Genomic DNA, 27,933 nt, shown 5'->3' with positions numbered 1-27,933 from the left:
TGGACTCTGTCCCTCGTAGAGGAGTGAAGATCCCACATGCCTCACAGAAAAAAAAAAGGAAAACATAAAACAGAAGCAATATTGTAACAAATTCAATATAAAGACTTTAAAAATATGGTCCATATAAAAAATCTTATGTACAAATAGATATGTATACATATTTGTTATTGTTCAGTTGCTAAGTCAGGTCCGACTCTTTGGGGCCCCATAGGACTGCAGGACTCCAAGCTTCCCTGTCCTTCACTGTCTCCTGGAGTTTGCTCAAACTCATGTCCATCGAGTCAGTGATGCCATCCAACCATTTCATCCTCCGTCACCTCCTTCTCCTCCCACCTTCAATCTCTCCCAGCATCAAGGTCTTTTCCAATGAGTCGGCTCTTCATATCAGGTGACCAAGGTGTGTGAGCATAACGGAATCATTTTGCTGTACAGAGGTAATAAAATACAACACTGTAAATCCATGTTCAATGAAAACAAACAAACAATCACAGTGTCCTCCACACACTCAAGAACGAGACCCCAGGACCAACACTAATCTTTAGCCACTCCAGAAGCCTTGATCACTCCATGTGTTTTCATTTGCGTCTCCCTAACTGTTCTTATTTCTTACGTATCAATTTTCTAGCCAGTGCCTCAAACGTGGGAACACTGAAGGGGCATCCAGTAGAAAGCACCCTTCTTCCTTTTCTGAGTTCAAAGCAAATTAAAAAATGAGATAACAGAATGGAAGAAGAAAACCAAATGACCACTTAATTCCTGATAAAGTTGGGTTGCAGGATTCGGTTTACTATGAGAGAAGAGCTTCCTGTCGCCAGGTCCTAGAGTAAGATCCAGCAACTCTGATTAAAGTACACTTGTCTTGATGGGGATGGGAGGGTCAGCTGCTCCCAGAGCAGACCTCATGCTGGCTGGTGCCAAAGAGGGAAGGGGACAGGAAGGAAGCTGAGAAAGCTCACTTTACTCCCCACAAATCTGCCAATTAAACCATGCCCTCCTTCAGTTCAGGGCAGAGTTAAGAAAGGGCCCCCCAAAAAGCCAGGTGTCACACTAATGCAGCTCCCTTCACCTGCAAGGCTGTGTTTAAATTTTCTTTTAAATAGTAAAATATAAGCATGTATGACTTGGGTGGAAAAAAAAAAAGATGGTAGAAACTGCTACCTGGTGGGCTGGGGATACTACAGTCATAATCTGGAAGTCTAAAGTTTAGATTTCTCTGACAGCATAAGGAAATGACTTCCTACTCTTTCAAATAGTTTTCTGTGCCTTTACGAAAACACTTGCACTTAAAAACACAATTCACCATTTGTGGCAACATTTAAATACAGGTTTTGCAACCCGATGTTCACTGCAGCACCATTCACAACAGCCAGGACATGGGAGAAACCTAAACGTCCATCAGCAGAGGAATGGACAAAGAAGATGTGATACATGTATACAGTGGAATATTACTCAGCCACAAAAAGGAATGAAATTGGGTCATTTGTAGAGACGTGGGTGGACCTAGAGACTGTCATACAAAGTGAAGAAAGAAAGAAAAACACATGTCCTGTGCCAGTGCATATATGTGGAGTCTAGAAAAATAGTGTTCAGTTCAGTTCAGTCCCTCAGTCAAGTCCAACTCTTTGCCACGCCATGGACCACAGCACTCCAGGCTTCTCTGTTCATCACCAACTCCTGGAGCCTACTCAAATTCATGTCCATTGAGTCGGTGATGCCATCCAACCATCTCATCCTCTGTCGTCCCCTTCTGCCACCTTCCATCTCTCCCAGCACCAGGGTCTTTTCAAATGAGTCAGTTCTTTGTATAAGGTGGCCAAAGGATTGGGGTTTCAGCTTCAGCATCAGTCCTTCCAATGAATATTCAGGACTGACTTCCTTTAGGATGGACTGGTTGGATCTCCTTGCAGTCCAAGGGACTCTCAAGAGTCTTCTGCAACACCACAGTTCAAAAGCATCAATTTTTCGGTGCTCAGTTTTCTTTATAGTTCAACTCGTACATCCAAACACGAAAAATGGTATAGATGATCTTATTTGCAAAGTAGAAATAGAGACAAAGACGTTGAGGACAAACATATGGACACTAAGGGATGAAGGGGATGGGGGGATGAATTGGGAGATTGGGAATGACATATAAACGCTGCTATGTATAAAACTGATAACTAAATAGAACCTATTTATAGCACAAGGCGCTCTACTTGGGGCTCTGTGGTGACCTAAAGGGGAAGGAAATTCAAAAAAGAGGGGCTATATGTACACCTCTAGCTGATTCATTTTGCCATACAGCAGAAAAAAGAAAAAACATTGTAAAGCAATTACAGTCCAAAACAAATTAATTTTAAGTACGATTTAAATACAAGTTTTTCTCAGTTATAGACAGAAATGTTTTTAGCCTTCTCAGCTTCCCCCCATTGCCCCTCCTGTCCTTTCTTTTTGCACCCACCATGAAGCAATGAGGGCGCACTGCAAAGCCTGCTTTGACAAAAGCAACTAGAGTCACTCCCCACTTCCAGATTTGAATGCAGTGGCCACACCACGTGGCGTGAAGTTAATTTCCCAAACGGCCACAGAGGGGCCAGATTCTGCCACCTGGGAGATCAGAGGACTTAGGTCTTCCTAGGGTGAACTTTGGCCAAGCGAAAGGGAAGTGGGAGGAAGCGGGCTAACAGACGCCCTCTTCTTGCTCCTTTTCTTGGATTCCCCCGAGGAGCAGCTTCTTCCTGCAACCTTTCTGAAGAATTCCTGAGTCCTGAGCAAACACCCAGAATGCAAGACCTGCTATTCAAAGACTGCTTTGCATCCTCCCAGCCCTTGCCCCTCACTCTGACCACCTGAAACCACTCGGGCTGTTTAGGGTCATCTTGCTCTTGCCTTTGCCTGGAGGGCCAGCCTCAGGGCTTTCTGCAACCAGTCTGCCACAGATCCAGTGCTTACTGAGTGTTTCTTAGGAAAGCTGTTGTTGCTCAGTCATTAAGCCATGCCCAGTTCTTTGCAATCCCATGGAGGCCCGCCAGCCTCCTCTGTCCATGGGATTTCCCAGGCAAGAATACTGGAGTGGATGGCCATTTCCTTCTCCAAGGAATCTTCCCAACTCAGGGACTGAACTCACATCTCCTGCACTGCAGGGGGAATTCTTTACCTCTGAGCCACCTGGGAAACCCTAAAGAGATGACATTACGTATTACAGAGAAAACCTTCCTTTGAAATAGTCCTTGAGTTTCTTTCCTCAAAAGCTCCACAGCTTAGAGTCACCCATCTCTACTTCCTCTTCTGTTCAAGATACTAATACTATTTTCTTCCTCATTCTCTGGTGGGTAAAACAATTCAGTCTCTTCTCAGCATTTTAATTCTCCTCACTGCCAATCACCCTGCTTATTTCAACAAAGGCCCTCTAGTGAGCGGAGTGCACAAAGCATTCATTCTTCCTTGTAGACAAGAAGGCAGGTATTGCCAGGACACCCTTTTAATACATTTTCCCCATGTCACGTAGGCATAAAGCAAAATTCCAAGCCAGCAAGGAGTGGAGGGAAGATAAAGCTATGTCAGGGTGAAGCCAGCATGGGTCTAGGTAGGGACCAGTTTGTAGTGGTGTCTGGTGAAGGGAAAACTTCACATCAGGAGCATCACTCTGGATGCAGGGCAGACGTGACCTAAAACTGGATTCAAGTGAGGCCACACCACCTGTGCATAGGAGGTGGGAAAGGATTTTCAGTAATATTACTGGCAATGGGCACAGTTTAATATTCAGTAAATCTTATACTCAATAAACATCACGGTGATGTTTATTGACATAACGACTAGTGACCTAGTCGTTGAGAATTTGCCTGCCAATGTAGGGGACACAGGTCCGATTCCTGGTCTGGGAGGATTCCACATGCCGAGGGGCCACTAAGTCCATGAGCCACAACTACTGAGCCCAGTCCTGCGACTACTGAAGCCCATGCACCCTAGAGCCCATGCTCTGCAACAAGAGAAGCCACCACAATGAGAAGCACACCCATGTCAACTAGAGAGAAGCCCCAACTTGTCGCTATTAGAAAATGCCTGCTCCCAGTGATGAAGACCCAGCGCAGCCACAAATAAACAAACTAAAAAAATAAACATCCCGTTAAGTTTGCAGCCGTAGAACTGATCCCAGTGGCAATGATCCTGAAAGTGGACAAATAGATACCCTGCCCACAGTTGAAGGTTGAGGGACCAGGAAGCCAAGTAGTTCCCTACTCAATATTTTCTCATTATGCTTAAGAGTAATACATTTTCTATTGCCCCTGTAACAAATTACCACAAACTTGGTGGCTGGAAACAACACAAACTTAAGTCTCTTGCAGTGCTGTGGGCTTGGAGTCTGACACCCATCTCACTGGGCTGACATCAAGGTGTTGAGGGGGGAAATTCTAGTTTTTAAAAATAAAATAAATTATTATTTCACTTGGCTGCACCGGGTCTTAGTTGCAGTATACAGGATCTTTAGTTGCAGCATGTGAACTCTTAGTTGAGGCATGTGGGATCTAATTCTGAGAGCAGGGACAGAACCTGGGCCCCCTGTAATGGGAGCGTTGGAGTCTTAGCCACTGGACCACCAGGAAAGTCCTGAGAATTCCTTTTCCTTGCTTTTTCCAGCTTCCAGAGACTGGTGCATTCCTTGGCTCATGACCCTTTCTTCATCCTCACAGCCAACAAGAGCAAATTGAATCCTCTCATCACTTCATTCTGACCTTGTCTGCCTTCTTCTTCCACTTTTTGGGACCCTTGTGATTACACTGGGTCCACCTGGATCATCCAAAATAATCTTCCTACTTGAAGGTCAGCAAATTAGCAAACTTAATTCCATCTGCAACCTGAACTCCCCTTTGCCATGTGACAAAACATAAGCACAGAATCTGGGGGTTAGGATGCGTGCATCTCTGGGGAGCCGTCATTCTACCTACCACGTGGTGGGAAGAACAGAGCAAGGATGCGAAAGAGGGAGGGACCACTCTTTCACTGTCATGTCAACCTCTGACCACAGCTGAAAAGCTTCTCTGTTTTTCCTTTAAGGATTCATTTGAGCCCACCTGGGTAATCCAAGCTCTTCTCCCCATCTCAAGATCCTTAACACTAATCATGAAACATGAAGACCCTTTTATCACTTAAGGTAACATATTTATAGGTTCTAAGGATTAGAATATAGACATATTTTCGTGCATGCTAAGTCACTTCAATCGTGTCCAACTCATTGAGACCCTATGGACTGTAGTCTGACAGGCTCCTCTATTCATGGGATTCTCGTCATGAATACTGGAGTTGTTGCCATGCCCTCCTCCAGAGGGTATTCTCAACCCAGGGATTGGACCCAAGTCGCTTACATATCCTGTAGGCAGGTTCTTTACCACTAGCATCACCTCGGAAACCCATAGAACAACCATTATTCTCCATGCTACATCTTATCTGTGATGGAATTTTCTAGGCTTGTCAATGATTTGGAAATTTCCAACTTGTGCTCCAAAATGTCAAAAGCCCTTGGACAGAATTCAATGGGTAGATACAACTATTTCAATATAGTAAAAAAAAAAAAAAAAAAAAATAGAAGCTAAAATCTTTTAATATTAGCTCCCTAGGACTATATTGTCACCCTGCTTATTTAACTTATATGCAGAGTACATCATAAGAAATGCTGGGCTGGAAAAAGCACAAGCTGGAATCAAGATTGCCAGGAGAAATATCAATAACCTCAGATATGCAGATGACACCACCCTCATGGCAGAAAGTGAGGAAGAACTAAAGAGCCTCTTGATGAAAGTGAAAGAGGAGAGTGAAAAAGTTGGCTTAAAACTCAACATTCAGAAAACTAAGATCATGGCATCCAGACCTGTCACTTCATGGCAAATAGATGGGGAAACAGTGGAAACAGTGACAGACTTTATTTTGGGGGGCTCCAAAATCACTGCAGATGGTGACTGCAGCCATGAAATTAAAAGATGCTTACTCCTTGGAAGGAAAGTTATGACCAACCTAGATAGCATATTAAAAAGCAGAGACATTACTTTGCCAACAAAGGTCCGTCTAGTCAAGGCTATGGTTTTTTCCAGTGGTCATGTGTGGATGTGAGAGTTGGACTATAAAGAAAGCTGAGCACCGAAGAATTGATGCTTTTGAACTATGGTGTTGGAGAAGACTCTTGAGAGTCCCTTGGACTGCAAGGAGATCCAACCCATCCATCCTAAAGGAGATCAGTCCTGGGTGTTCATTGGAAGGACTGATGTTGAAGCTGAAACTCCAATACTCTGGCCACCTGAACAAATAGCTGACTCATTTGAAAAGACCCTGATGTTGGGAAAGATTGAGGGCAGGAGGAGAAGCAGACGACAGAGGACGAGATAGTTGGATGGTATCACCGACTCAATGTACATGGGTTTGGGTGGACTCCGGGAGTTGGTGATGGACATGGAGGCCTGGAGTGCTGCGGTTCATGGGATTTCAAAGAGTCGGACACGACTGAGCGACTGAACTCAACTGGAGACTGCAAAATGTGTGCACCTTTTCTCTTGACTCAGAAGTGAAGGAGCAGTAGGCCTCCATCAATACCAAGGTACAACTGAGTTGCATCAGCTCAAAGAATCTCCTAGTGTTGCCTGTGTGTAGCCAGCACATCTTGTCACACCAAGCCCCCAGCAACAACTGATCCATCTCTTTACTTCTGCTTTCTGAGAAATCTACCTAAATGGAAGCATCTGATCTGCAGGTCATATTTGGGTCTGGCTCCGTTCACTTAGCAAAATGCATTTGAAATTCACCCATGTTGTCGTATCTATCAATAGTTTTTCCATTTTTATTGCTGAGCAGTATTTCATTGTATGCATGTGCCACAGTTTATCCATTCAATTGTTGATGGACATTTGGGTTTCCAGTTTGGGTGATTATGAATGAAGCTGCAATAAACAATCATATACAGTCTTTCTGTGTGAACTTAAGTGTTCATTTTGCTTGGGTGAACACCTAGGATTACTGGGTTATATGGTAAGTGTATGTGCACCTTTATAAGAAACTGCCAAATTCTTTCCCAAAGTGGCTGTACTATTTTGCACCCCAACAGGAATTTATCAGAGTTCCAGTTGTTCAACACCCTTGCCAGCACGTAGCATTGTCAGTTTTTTGTTTTGTTTCAGTTTGATTTCGGTGGGGTTTATAGCCATTCTAATAGCCGTGTGGTATTATTTCACTGTGGTTTTAATTTATAATTTCATAACTAGTAATGATGTTGAGTATATTTTCATACATTTATTCACCATTCATGAAGTACCTGTTCAAAATCTTTTGCCCAGTTTTAACTGGGTTGTTTTCCTATTGGAAGTGTTTAAAAGTGCTCATATATTATACATGTAAGTCTTCTGTCAGGTATGTGATTTGAAAATATTTCTATTAGCCTGTGGCTTCTTTTCATTCTCTTAACAGCGTCTTTCACACAATAAAAGTTGCTAATTTTTATGACGTTCAACTGTGAATTTTTTCCTTCATGGATTATTCCTTCAGTGTCATATTTAAGAATTCTTTCCCTCGTCCAAAGTCACAATGATTTTTCTCCTACGTTTTCTTTAGAAGCTTTATAGTTTCAAACTTTACATTTAGATCTGTGATCCATTTTGAGGTGATTTTTGCACAAGATAAAAGGTATTGGTTGAGGTTCTTTTTCCTTCCTCCTTCTCTACTTTTTCTTCCTCCTTCCCCATTTCCTTCCCCCTCCTCATCTTTTTTTTTTTTTCCCATATGCTAGTTATTTGTTCCAGTACCATTTATTGCAAAGACCATCCTTCCTACATTAAACTGGATTTGCTTTTTGGTCAAAAATAGGTTGACAATACATGGGTGGATCTATTTCTGGACTGTGTATTCTGTCCCATTGGTCTTTGTGTCTATCCTTTCAATTAACATCACTCTCCCAATTACTTTAGCTTTGGTGAACAAGTAAATCTATTTTTTTTAATCAAAAAATCTCCATCGCTCGAAACATGTCATCTTGAGCAAGTTACACAACTTCTCAGAACTACAGTTTTCTTAACTATAAAAATAGGATCTTCGTAGGAGCTCTGTGAAACTGACAAGGCATGGTGGGCAAAGTGGTGGACGTTGCTCATTTCGCTTGTCCAGCTCTCCTCCTTTCTTCCAGGGTCAGCACCTCCCTCTTTTATGGAACAGCTCTTCCTACGCACTTTAGAATACATACCCCAAGCACAGTAACACCAGCCTATACATCGTGTTTCCCAATCATCTTCCTCCAAGCCTTATAGTGCCTTTGTAGATTCTGTTCAGCCCTATGGACTATCCTTCTACGATATTGTTTATTGGGTTTTGACCAGGCAAATTCCTACCGATCCTCCAATACTTAAAATCACATTTCCTCAGCCAAACTTTTGCAGAGTTATCTTTTCCCGTCGTATACTCTCACAGCAGGTTGTTCAAATCTATTTTATTGTTCATAACTCACTATACTGTGATTTCACACACATACACACACAAAAACACACATTTTGAGTTCCTGATGGGCTTAAATAATGTGTTGGCTTTTTCTTCTTTACCTAATGCCTAGCATACAGTAGGTGCTCAATACATTTTTTAAAAAAATTTATGTATTTATTTATGGCTGTGCTGGGTCTTTGTTGCTGCGTGTGGGCTTTCTCTAGTTGTGGTAAATGGGGGCTACTCTCTAGCTGTGGTCTGCAGGCTTCTCATTGCAGTGATTTCTCTTGTTGCAGAGCACAGACTTTAGGGTGCATGGGCTCCAGTAGCTGCAATGCATGGGCTCAGTAGTTGTGGCTCGCGGACTCTAGAGCACTGGTTATGCAGTTGTGGCCCAAAGTCTAGCTGTCCCATGGCATGTGCAATCCTCCCAGACTAGGGATGGAACCTGTGTCTCCTGCATTGGCAGGCAGGTTCTCTACCGCTGAGTCACCAGGGGAGCCCTCAATATGTTTTTACTGGAACCTAAAGAAAAGGAAAAAAAGAAAACTGACATAAACAAAACTCCTTCCCAGATAGATATTTGCCTGAACTTTGTGCAAATGGGCCTCCTTGCACCATGTATGAGCACCATGGACATGTGTTATTTTAGCTCTCTTAACGACTCGGTCATAAGACCACAGAATAGAATATGCCAAGCACTAATGCAGCTATATCATCCAGCGTGGCCTGGTTCTCATGGTGATTCAGATGGTAAAGAATCTGCCTGCAATGCAGGAGACCCGGGTTTGACCCCTGGGTTGGGAAGATCCACTGGAAAAGGGAATGGCAACCCACTCCAGTATACTTGCCTGGAGAATCCCATGGAGAGAGAAGCCTGGTGGGCTATAGCCTTGGGGTGGAAAAGAGTTGGACACGACTGAGGGACTAACACCTGCACTTTCATTGTGCTTAGGAATGAGGCTCTGGCCCTAGGAAGCAGGTCTAACACACCAGCCATGAAGAAAACATGCTTCGAATTCTGAGCATGGGCCACGTTGTATCAGATTATTAAGCAGTGTTACAACATGCCCCCCTCATTTTCAAATTGTTCTCCCTGTTCCTCAAGTAAAGAATAATGTGTAGCCTCCAATCAGAACAGAACCACCAAGGAAAACAAATACAATGCTCCAGTTGCTAAAACTAATGGAGGAACGTCTATGAATATACTATGCAAATTGAGAGAGAGCAAGGACTGACGGGAATAGATGCGGAGGCATAAGAGTGAGCAGGTAGGGGAGGGATATATTTTGAAAAGTTGCCACCCACTCTGGGGGATCCCATGGACTATACAGTCCATGGAATTCTCCAGGCCAGAATACTGGAGTGGGTAGCCGTTCCCTTCTCCAGGGCACCTTCCCAACCCAAGGACCGAACCCAAGTCTCCCGAATTGCAGGCGTTTTCCTTACCAGCTGAGCCACCAGGGGTTCGGTTGCCGAGAAGTCAACTGTGCAACCAGATGGCTGGAACTTTCAGTGGCACCCCCCAGACCTATGGGGGAGGGAGAGGCTCCCCTCTAACCCCAGGCTGAATCAATCACCAACAGCTAATCATGTAATCAATCATGCCCTTGTAATGAGGTCTCCATAAAACCCCCAAAAGATGGGATTCGGAGAGCATCCGGGTTAGTGAACACATGGAGATTTGGGGAGAGGAGCACGCTGGCAGAGGGTGTGGAAGCTCCACCCCCTTCCCCCGACCTTGTCCCATCTCTTCTATGAGGCTGATCCTGAGTTACATCCTTTAATAAGAAACAGGCAACCTGGGAAGTGAAATGTTTCCCTGAGTTCTGCAAATGAATGGAACCCAAGATGGGGTAGGAGGAGAAGGGGATGACAGAGGATGAGATTGTTGGATGGCATCACCAACTCAATGGACAGGAGTCTGGGTAAACTCCAGAAACTGGTGAGGGACAGGGAGGCCTGGTGTGCTGCAGTCCATGGGGTTGCAAAGAGTCGGAAACAAGTGAGCAACTGAACAGAACTAAAGATGGGGTAAGATAGACGCCCTCTCCTCACTCTTTTTCCTGGACTCGCCTGAGGAGTAGCTTCTTCCTGCAACCTTTCTGAAGAATTCCTGAGTCCTGAGCAAACCACCCCGAGTGAAAGATTCGCTCTTCAAAGACTACTTTGCATCCTCCCATCCCTTGCCCCTCACTCTGACCACCTGAAACCACTCGGGCTATTTAGGGTCATCTTGCTCTTGCCTTTGCCTGGAGGACCAGCCTCAGGGCTTCCTGCAACCAGTCTGCCACAGATCCAGGGCTTACTGAGTGTTTCATAGGGAAGTAAAGAGAAGAATGTTGTTGCTGTTGTTTATTCACTAAGTCATGTCCAGTTCTTTGCTATCCCATGGACTTCATTCCGCCAGCCTCCTCTGTCCATGGGATTTCCCAGGCAAGAATACTGGAGTGGGTTGCCATTTCCTTCTCTAGGGAATCTTCCCAACTCAGGAATGGAAACTGTGTCTCCTGCATTGGCAGGCAGATTCTTTACCACTGAGTCACCAGAGAAGCCCTTAATAATATTAATCATTATATTATTACATGATGTTATAATATAATGTTATTAAATTATTATATACAATGCATAATAATATGTTGTACACTACATATTTAAATCAGAGTGAAAGTGTTAGTCACTCAGTTGTGTCCAACTCTTTATGACCCCATGGACTGTAGTTTGCCAGGCTACTCTGTTCAAGGGATTTCCCAGACAAGAATACTGGAGTGGGTTGCCATTTCCTCCTCTGGGGAATTTTCCTGACCCAGGGATCAAACCTACATCTCCTGCATTGGCAGGCAGATTCTTTACCAATGAGCTACCTGGGAAGCTCAGAGGCAGGCCCACAGTAAAAGTCCTTCCTGTCTCAAGTCAATCAATTAAGCAGCCAACCAAACTCCTTGTTTGGGCCTTCTCTGGTTCTCCTGCCTTCATCCCTTAAGAAGGGGCTTCCAAATCTTAAAATGTCCAGCGGTGGCGTAGCCTGCCCCCCAAAGTGTCTACTAATCATAGCTAAGCAACATGCCTGGTTTTTCTTCTTCCCAAAGCCACTTTCTAAAGTGATACCATTCTTTCCATCTTGCCAGAGGAAAGACAGGTACAGAGAAACAGCGGTATTCCCGTAGACATTCCAAGCTTTGTTTCTGTGTCCAGTGAAACAATTATCAAGGATTCAGGAATATCATTTTTCTGTAGGCAGCAAGATATTGCTGGCCAGAAATATTTAATCACAAGACGGTCTTCCAATCTGGCAGAAAGTGAAAGAGAATAATTGGGGATCGCGTGTCACCCTGAGCCAGTTGGCCTTGTTCATATTGAGATTATTTACAAGAACAACAAAAAAGCCTCTAAAGACAGCCTGAGAGTCAGCAAGACCTAAATTTGAGCTTTTTTCCACGGTTTAATGTGACCTCGAGCCATAGCTCCCAGAATCCGCTTTCTCATCGATAAAGCTACTTCTCAGAATTTCATCAGGATTAAAAGAAATCATGTAGATAAGTGCCTTAACACACACTGTTTCATAAATGTTGGCCACTGTTATTATTTACTTAACTGTAGAGAGAAAACATCTGCTTATCAGACTACTGGGGGCTTTTTCCTGCAAGCAGGCTGTAGCACAAGGCAACCCAGGCACTTCAGGGAGGTGTAAATCAAAACCTAACATTTGGACTCGTTTTTAATATTTCTTCCCGCTGTAAACTGGGAATAATCCTATGTGACTATTAAAATTGAGCTGGTAGAAAAAAGTATGGAAGTTCGCAACAGATGGTCCAGGCTATAGCCTAATATCTATTCAGGTTACTTGCATTTTAGATGTATTTTTTCCAAAAGAGGGGAAAGAGTGGTAAGACATAACTCATGAGCAAGAATTTTCAGGTAATACTGGGTACACCAGCCCTGCCACATGCAGGGGTAGAAAGGCTGAAGGCCACTGCCTTAGGGGACCTTGGCATTTGCAGTTGCGTTATGACTTCTAATTCCCTGTTCAGTTCAGATTTAGAAGGAACTTTGGAAATGCCAACCCATTTTTAAGGAAACAGAGATTGTGATGTTGTTAGCACATCTGGTTCAGAGGAAAGCTGTGTTATTATATAGCTACATTATCATGTTTAAAACCCATGTAAACAATAGTTAAACGTCCTCTAATCTAAGAGGTGTGAAATTACCTACCCAACCTCAAGGCGAAAAGTTTACATGATGAGGCAGCTGCTACTGTGTGATTACATGAAGCTCAGAGTAAGTTAACAAGATATAAATTTCCCCCTTTAGAAATTTTTAGTACATAAAATTATCTTTTCTCAGCAAAGTACTCCAAGATGTATTTTTAAAATATTGTTTACAGTTGCTATCCAGTAGTGGATACATTTGGAATCTTGGTTAGACAATCACATGTAACAAAAGTTCCCTTCCTTGAAAATGTCTGCAGGAGTTCTGAAAAGGTGGTTTAACTTCACTTTACTTGTAACACTGATACTGTTTTCCCATTCCAGTTTTCACTTGTTTCTTTTTAAAACATCAATAGTACCCATCTTCTCAATCTCTCAAGCTTTCAGGCTACTGGACAAGAGCAGAATGCCAATGACTCAGTAACTACCTATTTAAATAACTATATAACTGGAGTTGAGCAGAGGAGTCCTGGGAAAAAAAGCAAAATCAATGATCCTGTGTAAGATCAATGTGTATTCTCCTCATTCAGAGGCTCTCCCCACAATCTGTCAAGCCAACTTTATCTCTTTGTATGCCCCGGAACCCCCGCCTCCCCAAATCCATCTCTCTCATAGCTACCAATCAGAATCGATTTCTTCCTCAAAAATCCTCAAGGACTTCTATATCAGTTAAGTTTTGCATTTGGCAGCTAGTAACAGAGCCCAGAAATAAGAGTGGCTTAAACAAGATAAAAGTTTCTTTTCTTTTAAAGGAATTCTGGAGATAAGCGAAGCAGAGCTGGTATGGCATCGCCTAGAGTTCCTGTATCTTTCTGCTCCACAATGCACCTTCTATCCTCAGGAACAAAGGATGCCTCCTCAAGTTGCATCCATCTTATCCACCGTCTAGGCAGCCAGAAGGCGACAGATAGGCACATGTCAAACTTCTTTTCAAACACCTTCGGGGCCTAACACAGTCCAGCATACTTTATGAGCCCTCTTTAAACAACTGCCTGATCCACAAATGAATTAATTTGGCTGCAGTAGGAAGTAGGGCGATTTATCAGTTACAAAACTTCAGTAGATTGTAACAGTATACCCAGGGCACCATATTAGAAACCATAAGGTATAATTGTAACTCTTTAAAACTCTTTAAAAGCTCTCTTATAATTGGTTTACCACAGTACCTAAAATCCCCAGGTAGAGAATTATTCTGGGTTTTTCTTTATTTTTGTAAGTGAAGTATAGTTCATTTACAGTGTTACGTTAGTTTCAAGTCAACAGCAAAGTGATTCAGATATATATGTTTTTGTTGTTATTTAGTCACCAACTGGTGTCTCTTTTTCAACCCAAGGACTGTAGCCCACCAGGCTCCTCTGTGTGTGTGTGTCAAAGCGAAAGTGTTGGTTGTTCAGTCGTGTCAGACTCTTTGGGACCCCATGGACTGTAGCCTGCCAGTCTCCTGGGTCCATGGGATTCCCCAGCCAGGAATACTGAAGTAGGCTGCCATTTCTTTCTGCAGGGGATCATCCCGACCTACAGATCAAAGCCAGGTCTCCTGCACTGTAGGCAGAATTTTTACTATTTTTTTACACCAGGGAAGCTCAATATATGTAGAGGGAGAGAGAGAGAGAGATTTATACTGTTAAGAGACTATAATTCCAGTAAAAGCTACTGTATTATGCTGAGAGAGCTGGGAGAGTTCAAGGAAGTATAAGTCAACTTCTAACATGGGCTTCCCAGGGGGCGCTAGTGGTAAAGAAGCTGCCTGCCAACATAGGCGACATAAGAGATGGGGGTTTGATCCTTGGGTCGGGAAGATCGCCTGGAGGAGGGCATGGCAACCCACTCCAGTACTCATGCCTGGAGAATCCCATGGGCAGAGGAGCCTAGCAGGCTACGGTCCATAGCGTTGTAAAGAGTCAGACACGACTGAATCGACTCAGCACACACGCAAAACTTTTAACATACGGAAACTGACAGCATCCACACACACACACAAAGCACTCAACACTATGCAGCAGCCTAGAAATGCTAAGATCAGGAGACATTTCAGAGAAGGATAAAAGCCTACAAACATCCTTTTGTAAACTTGTGGCTCAAGTGATTTGTTACTGCCCTAAAAAGGCCAGAGCCGGTCAGAGAAGTCGCCTGGTGACCGTGCTGAAGGGTCCAGGTTCCCTGAGTGCAGCAGGGGGCCTGAGAAAACCACGTGACAGGCAACCCCAGAGAGGAGCAGAAAAGTACAAGGAAAAACCGTCTTTTGCACATTGCAGACCAAGGATAGTACAAGTGTTATACAGGAGGGGCTGAATCCAGGAGCTCTGGGTTTCAGCCCTGCCTCAGCCACCAGCTGACTGGGTAAACTTGGGCCACTGACAACCTCTCTGGACCCCGGTTTTCTCAGAGGAGAAGTATGGGCTAGACGAGCTGAGCATTAATGAGCATTAAAATGATCATTACTTGATACTAACATTAGCATATTATATGATAATAATATAACTTGATACTGACGCTCGTGTTTCAGTCAGTCCGGAAGAGGTTATTTAAAGTACGAGAATGGGGACTTTCCTGGTGATCCAGTGGCTGAGACTGTGCACCCAAGGCGGGAGGCCTGGGAAAAAAGATTCTGCATGCTGCAACTAAAGATCCCACAGGCTGCAATGAAGATCGAAGATCCTGCGTGCCACAGCTAAGACCCGGTGCAGCCAAATAAATATATATATTTTTTTTTTTTAAAGAAAGTATGAGAATAAAGGAGTGAGAGTAGGTTAGACCTGGGAAAACAGGAGATAGGGGCCACTGTGCAGAAGAAATGTGGCACCCCAGAGGCACCTCTTCTGCTCTGCTCCAAAGAGCTGGAGATGTTGTTCTAGAGGTGAGCTTAGAACGTACTCCAGTGAGCACAGGAAGGCCTTTTCTCATGTGCAAGGCTTGTAGCATTGTAGCATTATAAAATAATGTAGAATAATGATGTAATAATGTAGAATAATAGCATTGTAGAATAATGCTTGTAGCCTTATTTCAGAGTAAAAATATAATCCTAAAATGGCAAACACACACACGGCGATTATTTTTATGTGGGCCTTGTTCTAAGTCCTTTGCATATATTTTTTTCATAGAAAGGTGTTAAAATCATCAATAGAGAGGAAAAGCAAGAAGCAGAATTAAGGTACATTACCAGCCTGGCTCAGGGCCTGGCACTCAGCAGGTACAAATCATGGTTTTCACTGTTGACAAACTAAAGGTCTTATGGAGACAATCCCCCTTCTCCTCCCACGCAACTCAGCTCAACATTCTGCAGCATCCTTAGTTTCCATTCATATACAACTCCCGATCCCACGGTTGCACGTTTCCATCGAAAGATGCTAATGGGATTCACAGCTCTTCTCAGGTATATAACCCCAACCCTGGGCCCCAGGCCTCCAGAGCCAGGGGAGGATGAGCTAGAGATAAGAGTTTTGTTCCCTCCTTCTCACTTTCCATCAGCAGTTCTCTCCTTTGAGTGAAGGTATGTTTTATTTTACTGGCAGAGAGGAGGAAGAGAGGTGAAAGGCAGAAGAGAGGAAGGAAACAGAGAAGACAAGATGTGGGAGGTATTTCAGGTCTGGGTTTGGGCTGCAGCTGACACTTAGGGCTATTATTTTTGAGAAATATGAGAGCCTAACACCAAAGACTGAAGCAGAAACGACTGTGACTGGGGCTGTTACTTCTATTAGTTACAAAAGAACCCAAGTTGGGAGCGGAGATAATGAATAAACTGTGAGGAATCCATTTGCTAACACCTGTGAAAGTTTAATGGCCACAGACCAATGCTAGGTTATTATACCAGTTTAACCAGCAGAGGTCTCTGTTTTACTGATCTTCAGTTGAAGGGGGGTGGGGGGAACAATCCCAGGAGTTGTCCATTTTTATCATCGCTCTTTTGAAGTCTCTTTTCAAAAACAAATATGTAAATAGGGAATCACTAGGCCAAAGTACTTGTGAATACTGGATCTGGTTGCTCAGTCCAGATGAGCAATAAGATAAATAAATAAAATGCTGGAATATGGAATCATTGAAGAAATGATTCTATATTCATCCCTAGCTGTTCGCTAGCTTAGAAGCTTCACACCAACTGTACCAGCAGAGGGTAAAACACGGACTGGCCCATAAAACAACACATACAACTCATCATGACAATGAAGAGAATGCAAGCTGAACCCCTAGAACGTGGAGTGGAAGGGGGTCAGTTAGTTGATCAGCCAACACCAGGCCAGAGTACTTGCTTGGGTCCTCCTTCAAAACCAGAAATAAATCAGTTGTGACCAGCACGTGCTCTGACAGTACGAGGACTTCACATCTCTTTTACTTATTGAGATCAAAGCTTTAAAACGTGTTTACATTGTGTGTGTTGAGCAGCGGGCTTCCTCAGTGGCTCAGTAATAAAGAATCTGCCTGCAGACCAGGAGACCTGGGTTCGATCCCTGGGTCTGGAAGATCCCCTGGAAGAGGGTGTGGCAACCTACTCCAGTTTTCCTGCCTGGAGAATTCCATGGACAGAGGAGTCTGGTGGGCAGGGTCGCAGAGTCAGACAGGACTGAAGTGACTTAGCGGGCATGCAGGCATGCTGAATACCCTCTCAAATAAATACAAGGGTGAGAGCCAGCACTTTTTTTCCCCACACCTATTGGAATGATCCCAGCAGGAGACTAAGGGTTTTGACTAGAACGAGACAAAAGGAGGAAGTGAGAGAGTTTTACTGAAGCTTAATTGAAGTCTCTCTCTTCTGTTATCCAATGGTTCTCCATCACTCTTGATGTAAAGTCCAAAATTAAAAGGCCATCACCATGTAGACTTGCCCATCACTCCAGTCCAAGCCCTTAGCCCTGCTGTCCCATTGGCTACATACCTGCCACAAACACCTTCTTTCACATCATCAAAGGCCTTCCTGGATTTGGGGCCTTGGGCAGGGCTCTGCCTGGACCACTCTTCTTTCAACTGGCCCCCACCACTAGGTGAGACTCTGTTCCAAACAGCATTCCTAGAGGGCAGCCACTACGACACAGGGGGCTGCAGAAGCACCACACAGAGGGATGGGTTTTTAAAGGCTTGTTTCTTTTTGGCGATTACAAGGCGGCCTGGGCAAAGTGTATGGACTTCTGCTTCCAGCCTGATCCCTCAACTGGACACCTCTGTGTGAAGCTCAGACTCTCAGAGCACAGAGCGGAAGCTCGGAGGTCCCTTCATAGCACTTATCGTTCAGAACACTCACAGGTAACTGTGCTTGTGATTCCTTGTCCTAGCTTCCTCTGGCTTTATGAGGGCGAGCCTATCTGTCATGTTGAAGACACAAAGCTTGGCCCTTAGAAGAGGCTCCATGATCTTCAGGCAGCAGTGAAGCAGTGTTTGGAACCACCAAGCGACCATTACATTATACCTTCACATGCCTTTTCCTGGTAAAATAATAAGTGTTCAGTGTTCAGGGGGCTTTCCTGGTGGTCCGGTGGTTAAGAATCTGACTTCCAATGCAGGGGAAGCAGGTTCGATCTCGGGTAGGGGAACTAAGATCGTGCATGCAGCACCACAACGAAGACCAGACGCAGCCAAATAAATTAACTAATTAAAAAAAAACTCTCCTCTTTTGCTATATTTAAAATGGATAACCAATAAGGGCCTACTGGAGAGCACATGGAACTCTGCTCAATGTTATGTGGCAGCCTGGATGGGACGGGAGTTTGGAGGAGAATGGATAGATGTATATGTGTGGCTGAGTCCCTTCACTCTTCTCCTAAAACTATCACAACATTGTTTGTTAATCAGCTATACCCCAATACAAGATAAAAAGGTTAAATACATAAATAAATAAATGTTCAGTGTTCAGCCTACACTCTTGAACTATCATTTTCCTTCGACTCCGGTGAATATGTGGTTTGTGGCCAAAAAAAGGAATCTAGCTTCCTGGAAAATAACCTGATCCACAGGGATGGAAAGCGTGATCTGGACTAGGAAACAGGAATCTCTGAATTGTAAGCCAGAAGGAACCTATAAATCATCATGTTTAACTTCTCCACTTTACAGGAAATCATGGATTCAAATGTCCTCATCTGTCCAATGAAGACTGAACTCGGTGATCTCCCATCCCGGGTATTGTGAGATTTCTAAGTTCTGCCCCAGGTCAGTCCCATGGAGAATGACAGCTCAAGACTGGTCTACTCACTTGAAATTTAAAACGATCTCCCCAGCACTAGGTGCTAAGTAACTAAACTGCAGCAGGGAGTTCATCTGTTGAATTTCAGACAGAATCCATAACTGTGCCAAAGTTCAAGGAATGTGAGGTTTGGGGTAATATTACCAACGGGATCCCATGTGGCAAAAAGATGGAATAGGCTCAATTTTCCATGGCTTGTTAAGTTACCCCTGAGTTAATAGGAATGATATTTATACCTTGCTGATGTGCCCTGGAAGCAAAACCATATACCCAAACTCACACATTTCTCATAACTCATTCATGGATTTAACAATATCTGAAATTAAATAGAAAAATGGAGAGGACATGAATTCTAGAAATGCTTTGTTCCCTGCTAATGTCTGAAAAGAGACTGTGTGAGACAAAGAGAAACTTTTTCTTTAACAAACTTACTCCACGTTCAAGAATTATAAGGCTAGTTATTTTTCAAATTTGAAATCTCTTCATGTTTTTTCTCTTGTTAAAATCCATTCTAAAAAATACAACCAATAGTGAAATGTCTACAGAGAAATCGCTTCATAATCTCATTCTCAAAAACTGAAGAGGTAATCTTTCAGACTGGATCTATGCATGTGTGCACGTTAGTGTGCTGCTGGCTCATTTGTGTCCGACTCTTTGCAACCCCACAGACTGTAGCCTGCCAGGCTCCTCTGTCCATGGGGATTCTCCAGGCAAGAATACTTGAGTGGGTTGATCCCCTTCTCCAGGGGATCTTCCCAACCCAAGGATCAAACCCCGGTCTCCTGCATTATAGGCAGATTCTTTACTGTCTGAGCTACCAGGAATTTAAAAAATATTTTTACAAAACTGGAATCATACTATAAATATTGTTCTGTGCCAGGTTTAATATTATAAACTTTTCCTATTCATACATACAAAGCTACCTGGGGTGCTTTAGTAGCTGTAATCTGTGTCTTTTTTATATATTCTATAGTTGGTTCAATCAAATAATCAATCTTGTAATTCTATATCAAAGGGAAGGTTGTTTGGTTGTTTACTTTTTTTGTTTCCTTTTAAAGTTTAATATATAACTTAACAACAATCATTCTGGTAAATATATATTTAGTCACACTCGGCATGTGTGCTAAGTCGGTTCAGTCATGTCCCACTCTTTGTGACCCCAGGGACTGTAGCCCACCAGGCTTCTCTGTCCATGGGATTCTCCAGGCAAGAACACTGGAATGGGTTGCCATGCCCTCCTCCATGGGAATCTTCCTGACCCAGGGATTGAACCCAAGTCTCATGTCACCTACATTGGCAGGCAGGTTCCTTACCACTGCACCACCTGGGAAGCCCATCTTTAGTCACACATATGATTATTTTTATAAAGTAAATGTGTAGAACTGCTGAATCAAAGACTAAACCTACAGTAGATAACATAAAATGCAATATGTATGTGTGTATATGTGTGTGTAGGAGGGATTTAACCCGTTATTCACATGATTAGCTAAAACCTAATATTTATTCCATAATATTCTCTACTGATGGTGCTAGTGGTAGAGAACCCACCTGCCAATACAGGAGACATAAGAGATGTGGGTTCCATCCCTGGGTTGGGAAGGTCCCCTGAAGAAGGGCTTGGCAACCCACTCCAGTATTCTTGCCTGGAGAATCCATGGACAGAGGAGCCTGGCAGGCTACGGTCCATAGGGTTGCACATAGTTGGACACGACTGAAGTGACTTAGCACAGCACAGCACATTCTCTTCTGATTTGACATTTCATATTTATCATTTAATAAATTCTGCTTGAACCTTTTTACAACAATAGAGAAAGTAAAGGGAAAGCCAAAATAAAGCAATGATTTTGAAGAAACTCAGATTATCTAATGATATACAGCCATTAAAAGCAGGAATGAGGAATTCCCTGGTGGTTTAATGATTAGGACTGTGCTCTCACTGCCCAGGGCTGCATGTTCAGTCCCTGATTGGGGAACTAAGATCCTGCAAGCTATATAGTGGTGTGGCCAAAAAAAAAAAAAAAAGCAGGAATGAATGAAATGTGTTGACAAAGGTCGTTGCACTTGTTTTAAGAGGCTGATTCTGGCGACTTCTATGGGCAAAGTAAGGTGATGCCAAAAGCCAAAAATTAGATGGTGTGGATGAGAGGAATTTCTCACTCAACTTGAAAGGTACTCATGGCTTCCACAAATGCAAATTCCTTGCTACCTGATCTTCAGTGAAGCTGGGGGGGGAAATCACTCAGCTTTGGACAAAAGGGAGGGAAGCAAATGTCAAAATTTCAAGAAAGAATAATGGCCAACTTTGCATCTGAGAGATGCTAACCATAACTCTATTTACCCAAACTTACCTATTCTGCATATGACATATCCTATAACAGTCTCAAATTACAACTGAGCGTGTCTTTTAAGAGTCTTTTGTATTTCCTTTTCTGAAAATTATGGTTACATACTTTGCTTACTTTTCTACTTTGTTTGCTTCTTCTCGTTGATTTGTAGAAATTATTTATCAGGGAAACGAAGTCTTTGATATATAGGTTGCCAACATTTTCTCCAGTTTGCCATCATCTTTTGTATGGGTGTGAGTGTTACTGACTTAGTACCACAAACAAATCTATACCAGGTCCTTTCCAAGATAATTAATGATGACCCTAAACCTCCTTGGAGGCTTAGACAGAAAAGAATCTGCCTGCAGTAAGGGAGACCCAGGTTCAACCCCTGGGTCAGGAAGATCCCCTGGAGAAGGAAATGGCTATCCACTCCAGTATTCTTGCATGGAGAATTCCACGGACAGAGAAGCCTGCCAGGCTACAGTCCCTGGGGTGGCAAAGAGTTGGACATGACTTAAGTGACTAACACACTTTTCAAACTAAACAAATGCCTTTTTGTTTTGTTTTGGCCTGGCCTGGGTGCATGGTTTGAAGGATCTCACTTATCCCATCAGGGACTGAACACAGACTATAGCAGTGAAAGCTAATTCTAACCACTAGGCTACCAGGGAACTCCCACGTTAAACTCTACCATTTCAACCAGTTTTTGCAATATATTCATTTTGTTCATTAAGTTACCACCCTCCTCTAAAATCATTTGTTTTTCTTAAGGGTAACAATAGCAGTCACTAAAAATGAGAAAATAAATTGACAAGGTTAGTATGTGCTAGTTGTGGTTACTTGAGAATCCAAAATAAGAACTGGGTGTCTTGGGGAATTCCCTGGTGGTCCACCGGTAGGACTCCAAGCTTCCACTGCAGGGGGCATGCATTCAGTCCCTGGTCAGGGAACTAAGATCCTGCATGCCACAAGGCATGGACAAAAAAAAAAAAAAAAAAAAAAACCCTGGCTGTTCTTATTAATTATATATATTAACACAATGATTATTATTTATTATATACCAGGTACTGTGCTAATTACTGCACACACATTATGCCACCAAACAGTATTAATAATCCTTTGAGAGAACTATAAGCATCCTCATTATATAGCTAAAGAAATAGAAACTATAAAAGGTGAAATTCTTAGTCACTCAGTCATGATCAACTCCTTGTGACCCCATGGACTGTAGCCTGCCAGGCTCCTCTGTCCAAGGAATTCTCCAGGCAAGAATACTGAAGTGGGTTGCCATTCCTTTCTCCAGGGGATCTTCCTAACTGCGGGATTAAACCCAGGTCTCCTGCATTGCAGGCAGATTCTTTACCACCTGACCCACCAGGGAAGGTGAAGTTACTTTTCAAAATGGTCTTGCAGGGAGTAAGCTGGGTAACTCTACCCTGAACAGTCTCATTTCAGAGCCTCAAAAAAGATGGGATCCAGAGTCTTGTGAGATTCTTTTAGGTGGGACATGGATGAACTTAAAAATTCTCCCAGGGCCTTCCCTGGTGGCTCAGTGGTAAAGAATCTGCCTGACAATGCAGGAGACACGGGTTCCACCCCTGGTCTGGTAAGATCCCGCACGCCTGGGAACAACTAAACCCATGCCCAACTGCTGAGCCTGTGCTCTAGAGGCCGGGAACCGTAACTACTGAAACCCAAACGGTCTACAGCCTGCGCTCCGAAACAGAGAAGCCGCCACAATGAGAAGCCTCTGGAATGAGAAGCCTGTGCACAACGAGAGAGCAGTCCCCTATCCCCCCAAGTAGAGAAAATCCCACGCAGCTACAAAGACCCAGCACAGCCAAATAAAATAATTTTTTTTTTAAAAATTAAAAAAGCAATTAACTATTAAAAAAATAAAATTCTTCCAGGATGGTGGTCTCTCCTTATCCAGATTTTCAATGTTCTCAGTTTCAGTTAATCTCAGTTAACTGGGGTTCAGATATATTCAATGAAAAACTCTGGAAGTAATTCACAGATTTAAATTGCAGGGCCTTCTGAGTAGCATGATGAAATCTCTCAAGGGTCTGGCCCCATCCCACCCAGGACAAAAATCATCCCACTGTCTAACATAGCCTCTCCTTCGTTTAGGAAAAAAGCAGTGTATACAGGGTTCAGTACTATCCTCAGACTCATACATCCACTAGGATAAGGGGGGACCACTGGAGTTGCATATTTATTTACTATTATAGTTAATTATTGGAGAAGGAAATGGCAACCCACTCCAGTATGCTTGCCTGGAAAAGCCCATGGAAAGAGGAGGCTGGCAGGCCACAATCCATGGGGCTGCAAAGAGTCAGACAGGACTGAGCACACACACAGTTAATCACAATGTAACATAAGATTTCCCATCTTAACCACTTTCAAGCATACAGTTCAGTGTCACTAAGTCCATTCACCTTGTTGTGCAGCCACCAACACCATGTTACTGTCTTTTGACTTTCTATGGTGAGCTTTCCACGCAGAACACTTTTATGTCACTGGGTTTATGAGTAAGAAGGCAAAGCCAGAATAATGTAATGATTTGGGGGAAACTCAGGTTATGGATTTTATATGTTGTCTCATACTTAGAAAGACCTTCCTCATTCCGAGATTATATTTTAAAAATTCTCTGAGATCTCTTCTGGTATGGCTATGGCTTCATTTTTTAAAAAAAATTTTTCACTTTTTAATCCTTCAGGAATTTATCTGGTATGATGTGGGAGATAAAGACCCCACTTTATTTGTATTTTAACGCAATAGGAATTATATTTGCAACTAGACGAAATTCATTTTAAATCCATTGGGTGAGGGAGAAAAGGCAAGGAAAAGAAGCCAGGAAAATTCTGAAAAAAAAAAGAAGTATAAAGGTACTGGTTGGGGTGCGGAGGATTAGTGCTATGAGTAATTGTAACTATTCTAAATTTACGGTAATTAAAGTAAAATAGTTCTCAGTGTTTAAACTGATTGAACAATGGAATGAAATAGAATGAGAAGAACTTAGAATTTAGTGCAAAGGTATAAATTTATTGCCATCTTTATCATGCTGAGTATTCCTACCCCAAAATATGGCACCTCTTTTCATTTATTCAAATCTTCTGATAGAGACACAATCTTAGAATGAGAACACTTTCATTTCCCCACCACCCTCCTCTCTGCTGATAAGGGCTAGTGAAAAGTTTCTCATGGAGACTTCATTTGGGGTCTAAATTTTTTTTTTTTTTTAACATATTGAATTTCCCAGGTTCTCTACATAACGTGGAAAGCTGTGATCAAGTCTGATTTCATCAGACAGTGCACGCTCAGTAGTGTCTGACTCTTCAGGCCCCAGTGGACTATAGCCCCCCAGGCTCCTCTGTCCATGGGATTTTCCAGGCCAGAAAGCTGGAATGGGTTGCCATTTCTTCCTCCAGGGGACCTTCCCTTCCAGGGATCAAACCTGAGGCTCCTGAATCTCCTGCACTGGCAGGCGGATTCTTTTAGCACTGAGCCACAAAATTGTACCATATTTCCATAGTCTGGGCTCAAAACCAATACTATGTATTAAAGATTAAACAGTAGGTGTCGGGTGCTGGCAGATTTCTTTAAGGGTCCCTGGAGCCACTCTGGGCCTTGATTTAACTTGGGAAGTGAGAATGACAGCTAGCTGTTACCACCTACTCCTCAGCATTATCAGCCACCGATCTCAAAGATGGGGCTTCAAGTCACCAGGAATGTTGGTCTAGAACAGCAATGTCCAAATGAAAACATAATGAGTCACATCTATAAACTAAAACTGTCGAGTATCCATACACAAAAAAGGTAAAAAGAAAGAGAGAAAATTAAATTTAATATTTTAACCCAGTAACCAAAAATATGATCTCAACATGTAATAAATATAAAAACTATTAATGAGATATTTAACATTTTTTTCATACTAATTCTTAGAAGCCCTAAGTGTATTTCACATTTATAGCACACCTCAACTTGGACTAGTCACATTCACGTGCTCAATAGCCACATGTGGCTTTTGGCTACCACAATGGATAACATAACACTAGAAGACAGTAATGAGAGACTTCCCTGGTGGTCCAGAGGTTAAGATTTTCCCTTTTAACTCAGGGGGTGCAGGTTCGATCTCTGATTGGGGAGCTAAGACCCACATGCCTTTTGGCCATAAAACAAAAGCAATATTGTGACAAATCCAAAAAAAAAAAAAAAACTTTAAAAATGGTCCATATTCAAAAAAAAAAAAAGAAGAAGAAAAAAGAAAATGGTAATGAACAAGAAAAACTGCTTAATTTAGTAGAAATCCAGAAATTCTAAGACTGGAAATCCACTGTCTCAAAGGTCTGGAACAGACTTAACAAAATCACTAGTCCTAAAAAAAAAAAAAAAAAAAAAAATCACTAGTCCTAATATTCACTTGCTATTTGGAATCTTTCCCGCTATTTCCCTGTCTATTAAGGGGCCATGGAGACTAGGGCTTGACTAGGACTTCCAGGAACGAGATCACTGCTTCCTGAGGCTAACCTGTCTATTGGGGTGGGGGCGGGGGGAGATATTTTAACATCAAAAATTCCTTGCTAAGGGCACAAGGAGATTGGTTGATGGTGGTCTGAAGAGCTTAGGTGCTTTGGGCTAACCTTAAAGGGTTAGTGAGGTTAGGAAGTATTGGAGAAGTTTAGTAGTAAAAAAAAAAAAAAGAAAAAATGGACTGTAGGTTGGACAGAATAGGAACTGTTACACTGAAGGCTGGGGCTGGATATCTGGTTAAAATCACCAGGTACACTGCCACAAAAATAAGAGGGAAAACAACTGTATGTATGCTAACTTCACTAATCTGAAAATACAGTAATTTGGAGAATAATCCGAATTACCATAAACTTTCAAAATTTTCACAGTAAAACATAACTGGGATATAAACGAATGAAGGATATCATTTGTATTAGGCCTGTAATACAAATAACAGTATCCTACATAGTAAAGAAAGAATTCATTTCAGACTCAAAAATCAAAACCCCTTTCAGTCTCAATCTCTACCTCGATTTTAACATTTTCCTTATTCAAAAACACCCGAGAAATCAGAGACAGGAAGCAATTTACCCCCACAAATTCAGTAAAAATGACACTGCCTGAACCTTGAGGGATTCCGACTGAATGACCTTTGAAATAATACATTTTTGCTATAGATGTATTTCTTCGGTTTCTTACCACTGCCTACCCCCACCCCCGCACCCAGCCTCCTAGGAAATGATGCGGTCTACTTTTCCGGGCCACCTTCACTTCCCGGCCCCCCGCCCTTCCCGATGCTTTCCCAAGGCAGGGGAAAGGTGCGTCTTCTCTAGGGATCCTGCCAGCGCCTCCCAGTCCTACTGGCCAGCAGCCGGGGAAACGACGCGCCCTGGACATCCATTAACGTTTTTATATTACACTGTGCCCCAGCCCGAGCATCTCCAGATTGTTTACTGCGGCCCCACGCCCCCCGACCCGCGCGCACACTGTCAACCGCTCTTAGGAGGAAAATTTGGGACTAGAAACTCGGCCCATCAACACACCTCCCTCCCGGCTACACAAAACCGGCTACAACACCCCACCTCCGGCCGCCGAAGTAGCTTTCATCACACGATCTGGGGCGCAGTAGTTTTTTTTTCCCTCGAGAAAACGAGCGTCCCAAGGAAAAAAAAAATTCAAACTGCCCTCGCGGGCCAATGGGAAAGAAGCGAGAGGAGGGCGGAGCCAGCGGGGCGGGGCGGGCGCCGGGGCTGGTACCGCAGGGGATGCGTAAAAACACGGCGGGTGCACGGTTTGGGGTGTTTTTTTTTTTCCTCCAAAACTAGCTAAAAGCCCGAGACTCCGCCCGAAGCTGCAGCCTCTCGGATCCACCTTAAATCTTCAGTGGACTCGGCGCCGGGGTCAGTGGGCGCAGCCAATGCCAATCAAGTTTACAACCACCAGCACAGGAGGGGGGAAAAAAAAGAGAAAAAAAATAATCTGCGAGTTCTCGGGTCCGCACACACACTCGCGGGGAGGCACGCACACATGTCCAAAAGCACACAAAAGGCAGGAGGGGGTGGGGGCCGGGTGCCAAAGAGGGACGGGGGTCGTGTCCGCAGATCTCTCGCTCGACGCGAAGCGCCCGTGGCCCCGTGCGCTCAGGGAAGGCGCGCGGGAAGCGCGGCCCGGCCCGAGCGCCATGATGGTGGCCGCGGTTCGGAGCCCATTTTTTTCTGGCGGGGGAGCTGCAATGATGCAATCCCCCGGCCCCGTGGTCCCCCGGCTGCGCGCCCTTCTCCCGGCCTTTTCTTCGCCTTCCTTTTGAGGCGCGTCGATGTTTCGCGCCCAGCCCGCCTCTACCCCTTTTTGTACTTTTCACTTACTGATTCCTGCCTCCCTGTTGTGTGTGTTCCCACGCGGGACAAGCCCAGCACGCGGAGAGGCCCCCCCAGTCCACGGGGCCTCGAATTGACGTGTGAAGGCTACACTTTCGGTTCTGCGGGGTCCCGGCTGGCGCTGACCCCACCCTGCCCCACCCCCACGCCAGCCGAGATACAGGCGGTGCCACCGCCCCCAGGCCGACACCCGGGGGAAGGGAGGGTCAAGCGTGACCGTGGACCCTCGTGCCCTCCCCCACTGCGCAGGATTTTTACTTTAAGTTTGGCCGGGAGGCAGGGGAGCGAGCATAGGGTGTGGCTCAGGTGAAAAACTTGGCAAACTTAAAAAACTCATAGTCTGGAAAACATCAGATCCTAGATGAGCTTTTAAAACACTTTTTTTTTTTCCCAGTCAGAAAAAGCTTCGG

General features: G+C 43.7%; 2 long non-coding RNA genes across 2 annotated transcripts; both read right to left on the bottom strand.

Moving 5' to 3' along the window:
- Positions 1-76: 76 nt before the first annotated feature.
- Positions 77-27,712, bottom strand: LOC139030598 (uncharacterized). The gene is made up of 2 exons (XR_011482990.1): positions 27,512-27,712; positions 77-424 (listed from the first exon to the last, which is right to left on the bottom strand). It is a non-coding gene; the product is annotated as an uncharacterized lncRNA (long non-coding RNA).
- On the bottom strand, positions 7,742-26,800 carry LOC139030599 (uncharacterized). Its single transcript, XR_011482991.1, has 2 exons — positions 26,729-26,800; positions 7,742-8,955 (listed from the first exon to the last, which is right to left on the bottom strand). It is a non-coding gene; the product is annotated as an uncharacterized lncRNA (long non-coding RNA).
- Positions 27,713-27,933: the final 221 nt, after the last annotated feature.

Source organism: Odocoileus virginianus, chromosome 23 (assembly GCF_023699985.2).
Source record: "Odocoileus virginianus isolate 20LAN1187 ecotype Illinois chromosome 23, Ovbor_1.2, whole genome shotgun sequence".
Taxonomy (NCBI): Eukaryota; Metazoa; Chordata; class Mammalia; order Artiodactyla; family Cervidae; genus Odocoileus; species Odocoileus virginianus.
This window is presented reverse-complemented; position numbering and strand designations above follow the sequence as displayed.